General features: G+C 42.4%; 1 long non-coding RNA gene across 1 annotated transcript; it reads right to left on the bottom strand.

Moving 5' to 3' along the window:
• Nucleotides 1-753: 753 nt before the first annotated feature.
• LOC116907969 lies at nucleotides 754-8,916 on the bottom strand. Its single transcript, XR_004388859.1, has 3 exons — nucleotides 8,511-8,916; nucleotides 5,691-6,331; nucleotides 754-2,669 (listed from the first exon to the last, which is right to left on the bottom strand). It is a non-coding gene; the product is annotated as an uncharacterized LOC116907969 (long non-coding RNA).
• Between the last annotated feature and the right edge of the window lie 439 nt (nucleotides 8,917-9,355).

The following is a 9,355-nucleotide window of genomic DNA, read 5'->3' as shown; positions in this document are numbered from 1 at the left end:
CAGTCCTGAGAAACGGCGTCATCTCAGTTCGCGTCCCATCCATCCTCCTCTGAGATCGCTCTTGCTGTGTCCATACCAGACATCCCAGGTTGGTTAGCAGGGCATACATCTGAAGCTCTCACCAGACCTCCGCACCTCATCTAAGGCTACATACAGCAGCCTAAAGAAGCACAGCTTTCAGGTGTGGTGCAAAGACTCTGAGGTAATAGGGAAGGAGTTAATTTGTTCTTGGCTGTAGTTGGCTCCCAAAGAGTGCCTGTGTTTTTCAAATGATGTCAACTAGAAAAAGACGATGTGGGGAGGAGGGAGGTAAATACTGTTCTCAATAAAACTGAAATCATTCCAACATGTGATGTAATGAAGTATGTAACTGCTGCCAAGTCCTCAGATGGAGAGATGGCTGTAATTCCGGCCAACATGCAAAGCACCGAGAGTGTCACAGCAAGGGCCATGGTTTCCAAGTACCTTAAAGAGAGGACAGTCCAGCTGTCTCATGGCCTATCTGCATATATTTATATTGAGGAATGTGAGGTTTAAAATAGACACCACTTACTTTAATTCTATCAGAAATATATTGTCTTCAAAAACCTGTTTCTTAAAATACTTGTGCACTTTATTTCATACGATTCTCTCATGGTGTTTCCAACCTTACCCCATAGAAAATAGATTTCAAACTTTACCAATGACTCGTATAGAAGACTGTATGTGTGTGTGTGCACACATATATACACACATAGACACACATCACAGAAATCTAATCAAAATTGGCTTTATATATTCATATGAGCAAACGTGTGTAATATGATGCTACAGGAATGGTATGAAACTTTTATGTGTGTGAAAAACAAATTCTCAGAAAACATTCTCCTTAAAGAGGAAAGATAAAGAATTATTAAAATAGTATTAATTAAAATTTTTATAGTTACAAATACTGCCAAACACAGCAAGATAAACTGCCTCTTTACTTCTAGTGACACACATTTGATGGAATGTACAGGTGATCCTTTAAGTCACTTACCCATATGCCCTTCCACTTGTGCTTCGATTACATGTGTGCCTTACTGAAGCCTCCCCCATCACGGAAGGTGCCTTCCCTTTCACATTTTCAAATTACTTCATAAGCTCAGTAGGGTCAATAGTTTTCCATTTGTAAACTCGGTAATTATATAATTTATTAATCTGATTGGACTTTTTACAACAATTAAATAATTATAGATTAAGTACATAATTTTAATAACATTTAAAATGTAATCCTACTTTTCTTTTACATGAGCCCTAAAAGCATCTGGGGTTTTTTATGTGAAAATAACAGTAAATTATTAACAAAGAGAAATAAATTCAGCAGTCTGCATGAGCACAACAGGTCTTCGTTTTTCTTTTAAAAATGCTTGGGACGAGACACTGAAGTTAGGAACGGGCGTTTTTCACTGGGCATGGAACTGTGTTACAGTGTGCACAGCCTTCACGGGGCCACCCAGCTGACTGTGCCACTTGCAGCCAAGGTTTCCTCCACAGGGTCTGGAACAGCCACACTTCACCACACGCTTTATTTCATGTAAAGGAAAGCCTCCCACCAACTGGTTACATCCGCATCTGAAACACGCCCTCCTTCTCCAGAGCTACAGCCCACGCTCTCACGGCCGCTGCAGATGGGCCAGCCTCTTCATCTGGTGGAGAAGCTCATCTCTGGCCGAGTGAGCCTCCGCCAGTGCCATCCTAGCCTGAGCCAGCTCTTGCCTAAGACACTCGTTTTCCTCCATGAGCTGAAAAGACATTTGGAAAACGAGAGGTTTTAATCGCTTTCTGGAAATGTAACTATTTTATGTGGCATCACTTGAGATGGTAAACCACCCAATGCTGGTCAGGGTCCACGTGAGCTGAAAACTGCTGCCAGGAGCTATTGGAAAGCACTTACTATGCAATTAACTGTGTTCCTAAGTCTTGACCCAGTAATTCAAAATACTAATTAACTTCTCAATTCCAAATTTAACAGTGATGCTGTGTCACTGTAGTACCCGTGGGCTTCTGTGTCTTCAGACACGTGACCTCCCTTCTCTGTCACATCTCCACCTTTCCGTCCTGTACCAGTTCTTTCAACTTGCCACTTTCCCACCTGCTCCTCCTCCACCCCTTCCTGGGATCCCTTCTTTTTTCTATTAGATTTCACGGTTGCCCACTTTCTCTTTTACCTGAGTCATGCTCTTAGGTGAGCTTTACTAGAGCTACAATTCAACTAGCTCACAGACAAGACACAGCCTGGCCCGGAGCAACTCTCTCCTGACCTTCAGACTCATGCTGTCAACACTCCAATAAGGCATTTTCTTTCAGACGGTCAAAACTTTCTAAGACTTAATTCAGGTATTTTGTCCTCTCTGATCCACTGCATGAGGATACAAAAAAAACTAAGGATGGTGTTTTAACTGCTGGTGTTTTGGTAGTTGTCAAATGCAAGAATTAAACCTAAGTTCCCAGTACCTGCTCCCGTGTAAGGTCAACCGGGCCCTCAGGAAAGGTAGCTGACCGTGAAGGCAAAGGAACCTCTGGGCTCGTCTGGGTGGCTTGGGTGACACTGCTTTGCTTCCTCACGTCGCACGTCCCCCTGGTCCGCACCTCTGAATTGCTGCTGGCACTGTCTTTGAAATCAGTCCCGGTGTTAAACAGCTGAGAATCTGAACAAACAAATAAAATGCTCGGAAAACAACTCCAAGTCATCTGACAAATCTTTAGGGTTCTACCATGAAGAACTAATTTTAAGATGAGAACGTAACTGTTACTGTGAGGATAGTAGTTTGTGATAGAGAAACAGAGACAACACACACGGTAAAACCAAAAGCTTATTCTCTCAAAGATCCCAAAACAAGAACAACAACATGCCAAGAAATTACAAATAAGATCAAGATGCTTGCGACAGAGAACAGCCATCCTGTGCAAAATATTAGTGAAGTGAAGAAGAACAGATCAACATATAAACTATAAACGCACTGCAGGCAAGCAGTACTGAATGCAGGATGCCGTACATTAAAAAACAGTCAAATAATTGAATATCTCTACAGAGTACTTAGTAAGAGTTTTGGAATTACTTCAAAGCCTGTGGAAAGGCACATGAGGACTGGGCATGGTGGCGCATGTCCTTAATCCAACACTTGAGAGGCAGGGGAAGGCGGACATCTGAGAGATTCAGGACAGCCTGGCCTGCATGAGAGTTCAAGAACAGCCAGGGCTACATAGAGAGACTGCTTTGAAAACCAGAACAGTAAAAAGAAGGCACTTGAAAACCCTACACCTCACCATAATAAATGTATAGACAATCTGGAACAGAAAGAGAGCTTTCTCAGTGTGACAGACAGGTGGTAGGCACCCCACACTTGTATACTTAAGGGTGTTTTTTTCCTCTTTGCCACAGTCAGGAACAGGACAACCTCTCTTCTCACAACCTCAATACTGCCCTCGAAGGTCTTAGCCATCGAAATTGGGCAGGGAAAGGGAATCAAGAGACCTCAACTGTCAGGAAGGCGGGCACTTACAGGTGATATGATCTTGTACACAAAAATATAGAATGATTTGGGAAAAAAACAACTGGGGGCTGTGGAGGCGACTCAGCAGCTGAGAGCTCTGCTGCTCTTCCAGAGGACCTGAGTTCAGGTCCCAGAATCCACATGGTGGCTCACAACTGTCTTGGGGATCTGATGCCCTCTTCTGGTGTGCAGATGCCCATGCAAACAAAACATAGGTTTACATAAAATAAAAAATCTAAATAAACAAACAACTGGAACTAGTAACTGTTCAGCAAAGCTGTAGAATTAAAAAACCAGTAACATGAAAAATAAACGATATATTTATATACCACTCTATGTAACGTCTTGAAATGAAATTTAGAAAACAATTAAAATGTCTTCAAAATTGGCACAAGCCCTGTGTTCATCCACCAGAAGAATCAAACATATTTTTAGAGAAAAGAATACTTAAATTTAGAAAGATTGTAACATTTGCTGAGCCTGGTGCAAGCAAGCATGTCTATAACCCAGTCCTAGAGAAGCAGATGGAAGACTGCAAGTCCCAGGCTAGCCTAAGCTACAAAAAGAAAACAGGTGCCTAGCAAGCGCAAGGCCCTGGGTTGGTCCCCAGCTCAAAAAAAAAAAAAAAGAAAGAAAGAAAGAAAGAAAAAGAAAGAAAGAAAGAAAGAAAGAAAGAAAAAGAAAAAGAAAGAAAGAAAGAAAGAAAAAGAAAACAGGAAAACCAGACTTCATCAAATACAGCTGAGCTTCAAACCTATTTAAGTTTTTAAGACTTGTTTTATTTTCATATATGAGCATTTTTTCCTGCATGTGCATCTGTGTGTGTGTGTGTGTGTGTGTGTGTGTGTGTGTGTGTGTGTGTGTGTGTGTGCGCGCGCCAGAAGAGAAGGTTGAGCCCCCTAGAACTGGAGTGGGCTTTACCCATGGAGTGGGCCCTCCATGTTCTCTCTAGTCTCAGGTTCTTGGCTTCATTAACAGTAGCAGGTATAGGCTCCATCTCATGCAATGGGCTTTAAATCCAATTAGAAATTGGCTGGTTACTGCCATAACATTAATGTTACTACTGCAACAATGGGCTTATCTTGCAAAAGTCATTACTGTAGCTCACAGGGTTTGCAGCTGTGGGAGACAGATGTGTACTGCACTGTCCAGCACTATGGATGCACTAGGAGGGCTGAAGCTTTCGATTGAGTGCAGTTCAAATTCTCCACTGTCTAGGCCACAAACACGCAGTGTCTTCAGCAACAGATCTAACCCTCAAAATGCGGAAAGCAAGCACGATGGCTACACTACATTGGCATTACGCTGCATTGTTTAGGTGGACTATGGAACCCCATTGGCCAAGAACTCAAGATGTAAACCATTCTAGGGGTTCTATTTGGTAACACATTATATCTAGCTGGGGGAACTGTGTGCCTCATTCTATGGTGACTGACTATATGTCAATTCTTTTTCTATGTGTAAATATTTTAGAAGCTGTCCACACTAATAGGTCACCTGGCTTTCAAGAGGCCTTTAGTGTTAGTTATTTCACCTCTAGCCTTCTCTCCCATTCCCATTAACCCTTCCACTTCAGGTCTCCTTCATCCCTCTATAGTCAGGGGAAGAACTGGCCCCTGACTAGCTACCTCTGTGCAGTTCTCAAACAAACAGTCCTATCTAGAGCATAAAAGTGAACACCCATACACAGAAGATGCATGCAGGGTTTGTCTCCCTGGGCCTTGCTCACACAGGGTGTTTATTTCTATTCTCCATCCATTTCCCTGCATAGTTCATAATTTTATTTTTCTTAGCAGTTGAACAGTTGTGTCTCCAAGTGTTCCTATGAGGAGGTAGAAGGCAGGAGACAGAGACTTGCTGCCTTTTACACACACACACACACACACACACACACACACACACACACACACACACACACAGAGAGAGGTCACACAAAATCACCAGCTCCTTTCTTATTTTCCTTCCAGACACATGTGCAGCAGCACAGGTATGAAGCTAACTACTGATGAGTTACTGCAGGGTTTACACCCAGACACCACAGACTGATATGGCCAAAGTGGCGATCCCTCAATCCACTACTGACGATCCGCACACAGTAACGGTGAGTGACAAATGAACAGCATGGCTGTGCCATGCCGGCACGCCGGGCGCTCACTGGCATTGTTTTCAGGGTACCTCTGATGTGGAAAGAACCATCGTCATTCCTCTCCACCACGAGATGATCGATGTGCACAGTTACGGGACTTGGCTGGAGGGACACTGTGCTACCCCGGGGACTGTCATCCTACAGATAAGGAGAAAATATTGGCAAGTTCTTATGGAAATAAATGAAAATGTTCAAACGGTCAACCTGAATAAACAATCATGTTACATTAGATTAATATAAACGTAAACTGCCTGCACTATTTCCCTCTCTACAAGGGGTCTCTGCAGCCTTCACTATAAATACCGGTCACTCCACTTCACAAACTCTGACAGAGACAGCATGATTTCACACACAAACCCAAGTCCAGAAAAGGCGGTGTGAGCGTCTGTGAAGTAAGAGGCTGACTGTGGACGTACTTTCAAGTTTATCTGTGTGTTGGACACTTGTATCTTCATTGGCATTGCTGTCGCAACAGTGTCATCTTCCAGGAAGTGCTGAATGTTCACAAGGGAAGAGGTGAGGAACTCTGTAGTAAAGTTCTCTATGTGGCATTGGAGGAATCCATTTTTTTCTGCAAGCAGAGAATGTACGACAGCACCTGGCCCACTTTCAAACCTCAGAGAAATCTCAGGAGAGGATTTGGGATGAATTATAGCTTTCTGGTCAGAACCTGAGAAAAAAAATGAAATATTGAAACTTTGTAACTAACACTACCAAAAAAGGATATTATATACCATTAAGATTACAGTGAAAACTATCAGACACTGCATATTAAAGAAATCCACAAAACTGCCTCAATATTTACTCCTAATTCAAAGGACTCTACATTATAAATAAAATATATCATAAACAACATAATTTCACTTTTTCCCCACAATTTTCAAATACACTACTGGCAACTTTTCTATATTTTCTACTTTTTCATAAAAATTCAGGATGCACAGTCAGATTCAACATCCACCTGCGTGCCTGGCTGTGTCTCTGAAGAAGACAGGAAACTGTGGTGAAGGGAGTCTTAGGCTTGCACCTTCCTCATCAAATTAGGGTCTTAAATAAAATGAAAGTATATAGAAGACATGTCACTGAAATATTCCCAAAGAATACTTAAGACTGAAATTACAGTAAAGAACATGTAATTCATTTATAATTAGATTCAGTTATGGGTTGACCTTGTTCCAAGGAAGAATTTGAGTTGGTTTATAGAGATAAACACCAACATATTAAAAAAAAAATTAAAAACCACAGAAGGCTTATATTATATCCAATGCAAAAAGGGAAGACTGATACCGATTATCTGGGGATGGGAACTGGTGGAATACTTATTTTATGCCAACTAACATCACAATAAACAGAAGGAAACCAGTACACAGCACAGCAAGGAGACCTCACAAGGAGACGCCACAAGGAGAGCCTACATAAGAAGGACGAGAAGGCAAAGACGACCTCCAGAGGCTTCTGTTCTCAGTTATTCAAGACAAAGCATTCTGGTTACCAAGGCTAAAAATGGCCTGGAGTCTTTTTTTAGATTTTCATTTATTCTTCTCTCATAAATACATCCTGACTCCAGCCTCTCATCCTTCTTCTCCTCACAGTTCCTCTGCCTCCCCTCTCCCCAGATCCACTGCTCCTCCATTCTCCTTCAGAAAAGACCAGGCCTTCCCAACCTAACATGGCATAACAAGGCACAGTAAGCCTAGGCATAAACCCTCTCTCATCAAGGCTGGGTGAGGCATCCCAGTGGGAAGAAAAGGATCAGGCTGGAGGGATGGCTCAGTGAATAAGAGCACTGACTGCTCTTCCAGAGGTCCTGAGTTCAATCCTCAGTAACCAACATGGTGGCTCACAACCATCTGTAAAGGGGATCCAGTGTCCTCTTCTGGTGTGTCTGAAGACAGCGACAGTGAAATCACATACATAAAATAAATAAATAAATCTTAAAAAAAAAAAAAAAAAGTCCAGAGCAGGCAAGAGTCAAGACCCAACTCCCACTGTTAGGGTTCCCCCAAAGTCCCCAAACTAAACAACCACAGCAAGAATGCCACAGGCCTAGCACAGAGCCATGCAGGCTGGGGTGGCCACACCAGTCTGTATGAGGCCCCGTGAGCCCTGCTTACTTATGATTCCTTCCACCTCCCAGGGTAAGAAGTGACAGCATGCTTTCTGATACTGTGCAAAGCTTTATTAATTTCTATACATTATGTATCATATAGAATTCTGTACACACGGCAAAAACAAATCACTGACATTTTAGTCAGTATGGTCTCTCAAGCTGAGTCAAAATGACAACAAGACCATTAGTGAGCCATGTATGGAACACAAAATACATTTAAACATATTTAAGGATTCTGTGTGAAATGTGGTTTAAGATTAAATGTGGGTTAAGTGTGGTTTAAGAAATGTGGTTCTCAGTTCAACCATTGAACTGAGAACAGGGTCCCCAATTGAGAAGTTAGAAAAACGACTGAAGGAGCTGAAGGGATTTGCAACCCCATAAGAACAACAACATCAACCAACCAGATACCCCAGAGCTCCCAGAGACAAAACCACCATCCCAAGAGTATGCAGGGATGGACCTATGGCTTCATCCACATATGTAGCAGAGGATGGCCTTGTCAGTCATCCATGGGAAGAGAGGCCCTTGGTCCTGTCAAGGCTCAATGTCCCAGTGTAGGGGAATGCCAGGGCAGGGAGGTGGGAGGGAGTGGGTGGGAGGGTAAGGGAGCACCCTCATAGAAGTGAGGGGTGGAGTGATGGGATAGTGAGTTCTTGGAGGGGAAACCAGGAAAGGGATAACATTTAAAATGTAAATTAAAAATGCAATTAAAAAAAAAAAGAAAGAAAAACCTTACCAATTGGACGGTTACCGAGGTAATGCCGCAGACTGACGTTGCCTAACTGACTTGGCGTCACCTGGTTCACCTGAAGACAGACTTCTGTATCTTCCCCTCGGATGTCAATTTCCCCATTAACACCAGTGATTTTAAACACCATGACTGACATCTGTTAATGGTTGTATAAATAGAGTTAGTACCCCACCCACATAATTCCAAAAGAAAAAAAGAAAAGGAAAAAGAAATAATAAGCAACTATTACCTCTACAAATACAGTTCTCCCTTATCAATCAAGCTACCCTTGGGGCCCACAGAGCCTGGCTACTGCATTCCATAGCTCGAGTGTCTCTAGTTCTTTTGAACTAGACATGGTAAGTTGCAGGGCAATGCCACAAGTAAGGACCTTCATAGCACTGCACTGCTTCACAAGACTCTCAGAACCTATGTGACGTTTCCTAGACCTCTGTGCATAAGGAGCTTGGGTTTAGAATCGAGTTCCATGTCCAAGATATTGCATATGAAAAATTCCAAAATCCACAAAATTCAAGTCCAAAACTACTCTGGACCCAAGAATTTTGGACAAAGGACACAGTCTTTGTAGACTCATCTCCAGCAGCTTTTGTTTTCAATCAGTAGAGAGAAAGTATTTGGTTACAAGACTAACAATATGACATGTCCATATGACTGAATGTTCACTAGGGTATGTCTGCATTTTTTTTTTTTTTCAGAAAATTTCACTTGTGTCAGCAAGGTGTGAAAGAAACCAGCATCCTCCTATTTCCTTTGTAGAAGGACACTTACTACAAGAACTGGCTGCCGTCTCTGCTGTCAAACTTCTAAAAAGTTTACACAAGACGAACTAA

Source organism: Rattus rattus, chromosome 1 (assembly GCF_011064425.1).
Source record: "Rattus rattus isolate New Zealand chromosome 1, Rrattus_CSIRO_v1, whole genome shotgun sequence".
Taxonomy (NCBI): domain Eukaryota; kingdom Metazoa; phylum Chordata; class Mammalia; order Rodentia; family Muridae; genus Rattus; species Rattus rattus.
This window is presented reverse-complemented; position numbering and strand designations above follow the sequence as displayed.